The sequence below is a fragment of the Papaver somniferum genome, chromosome 1, assembly GCF_003573695.1.
Source record: "Papaver somniferum cultivar HN1 chromosome 1, ASM357369v1, whole genome shotgun sequence".
NCBI lineage: Eukaryota > Viridiplantae > Streptophyta > Magnoliopsida > Ranunculales > Papaveraceae > Papaver > Papaver somniferum.
In genome coordinates, this window is record NC_039358.1 from 49,917,887 (window position 1) to 49,920,660 (window position 2,774).

Here is a 2,774-nt window from a genome sequence, read left to right on the forward strand (position 1 = left end):
ATCATTGAAAGTGGTCCTCATGACACTTGTCAATAAAAGAAGTGAAGTGAAATGGTCCCCATGACACTTGTTAGCAAAAGAAGTAAAGTGAAGTGATCCACATGACACTTGTCATCAAAAGAAGTTAAGAGAAAAGTGGTCCCAAAAAATTAAAATAACATTTGACTTTCCCAATTAGGAAACTGGCCTATTTTTTTGAAACTTTTATTTATAGAAACTGGCCTATTAAAAAAGAACGGAGGGAGTACTAATTTTCAATTTCGAAATCCTAAAATTAAAATCCCTGTACCTGCACATTTCATTTTCTGCACCTGGATACAAGCACCTATCCAGCCATTTTATTTTTCATCAAAATATGAGAGCACAATTTATACGTGATCAATCTCACATCAATTACATATATGTAAGATACTCAAAATTCTACAAAAAATATTTACTTCTATAATTGCAAGTTTCTCTCTACAATGTTGGATTAAAGTTGAGCATATTTTGGTACACGTATTGAATAACATCATATTTCTTCTGAACTTGTTGAACCTAATATCACGGGCTTCATCTACGTTATACAGGAAATTAAGAAAGGAATTACCTACAACATGTTGAATCCCAGCTCTAGGGAACAGAACACCTATATCCTTTACATTTTGTTTGTAACCTGAAGAAAACAAAATCACATGAAAAGATGTAAACACATGAGTGACAACCTTGATGTATATCTTCAGTCAATCAGTTTAAGATCAGACCGGGACAAGTACCAAATGTAGAGGCACCTTCTATAATGTTTCTCAAATTCTATTTAAAACCGTAACTTGTAAATGTCATGTGCCAAGAATTTACTGTTATCCGATTTCTTACCTAACTACTTCTTTGGCGATAAACCCAATAAAAAGTTCATTCACAGGTCATCTATGTAACACACCAAACACATAACAATGTTCAAAACCAAAGCCAACAACAATGACAATATATAATAACAATGATTGCAACATTACCAATTTGGTAACTCTATGAACCAAAACATATCAATAGCATTATGGTATTTCAACTTACACATGATTGTGAGTTTAACAAAGGAAAACTGAGCTTCTGCTTCCTCGAGACTGAAAAAGAAACATCATTTATATTAATAGATGAGAAACGAAAGTAATAGCACTCAAAACAGCTCTAACAGTGACTACCTGTCCAAGCATATGGGATCCTAAGAGTCATTCCAAGAACTTAAGCTTCTTACAGTATATGATCCATTCCTGCAGTCACCCAACATATTAATTAAAACTTAAGTAAATGATCCATTCCTGCAGTCACCCAACATATTAATTAAAACTTAACCATGACCATCTCATTCAGAGCCATCCGTCCTGCAATACACATATACTTCAACTCGTGCACTATATCATGTGAATACCAAACGCCGTCTACATGTATCAAATATAGTTCCTACCATAAACATAAAACAACTTTGATTATAATAGAAAATTAGAGTTCAAGACTATAGCTTCCATTGTGTAGAATAGAATTGGAGAAATCAGACTGCAAGAACAAAAGTGTAGGATAGAATTGGACCTGGGAAATACCACTTGTGAGCAGCTCTCCTTAATGTCCACCAACCAGCTGAATTAAGTAAAAAAAGATGCAAAGCAAAGTAGTTAATACTGAGTAAAAATAAATCCTTTTCCCTCCTCCTTTATCCGGGCTTGGGACCGGCAGTGCAAGCATTGGCGGAGTTAAAAAGGTTTTGGTCAAACACCAAATTAATAAGATATATTATATTGAGTAAATATAGGCGGTTACAGACCCCAAAAAAACCTATCCTCATTGTGCTAGACAACACAACTAAGACTGAAACAAACAAAAAAGGACATTAACAAGAAAATTCTTAGATGCAACAAGTGGAATTTTCCATGTGCTAGTGTTGAACCTGTCCTTGCTGCACAAAAGTAAAAAATATAGCCGAAATAATAAAAAAGAACAAAAAAGAAAGAAGGAAATACTACTGTTCAGTGCCAACTGGGTTGCTATGCTTGTGTTGAACCTGTCACTATTGAGTAAAAGAACACAAAAAAGAATCAAACTAGGAATATATTACTTCCTGATTGGCACCGATTGCAACCTATCTGCAGACCAGACCACCCAAACTAGGAATATAACAGAACACGAAAACAAAAAAAACTGACTCAATATATCAATGCTTGCATCAACTTTTTCTTCAGTACCCATTGCACAAATTCAATGCTTGGTGACATCATTTCATCTATTAAACTTTTATTATTACTAAATTAAACTCACTTTCTCATTCAGATAACAAATTCTGTTTACCCAATTTGCATACAAAATACGAATAGCTTAACTCCAATGTGCATTTCACAATAAAATAAAATAATTCAAGTGGCTGTAGACAATGGATCACCTCACAAAATCTTAACAAGAACACACTATCTTAGCAGCAAGTACATAATCCATATGAAGACAAATGCTTGTACAGATAAATGAATAATGATCCCAACCAAAAGTTAAGGCTAAATAAACTAAAGAGCATTACTAGGAAAACCAAAATGCTAATGCAGTGGACTTGATGTATAAAGCAGCACATGCTCATACGTTTGAGAATCAAACCAATTTAAGTTAGTTCTAATTGACGAGGGGTTAATAGTAAGACAAATGCAAACACAATGTCAAGTTTCAGAAAGTCCACTACATTAAATAGAACAAGGGACTGAACGGGTACCTATTTCTTTCATTTGCTTAAGTTTATACTTTATACTAACAATTCAAAA

General features: G+C 33.7%; 1 long non-coding RNA gene across 1 annotated transcript; it reads right to left on the reverse strand.

The window, feature by feature from the left end:
• Positions 1-461: 461 nt before the first annotated feature.
• Positions 462-1,250, reverse strand: LOC113286198. Its single transcript, XR_003329164.1, has 3 exons — positions 1,179-1,250; positions 1,051-1,100; positions 462-655 (listed from the first exon to the last, which is right to left on the reverse strand). It is a non-coding gene; the product is annotated as an uncharacterized LOC113286198 (long non-coding RNA).
• Positions 1,251-2,774: the final 1,524 nt, after the last annotated feature.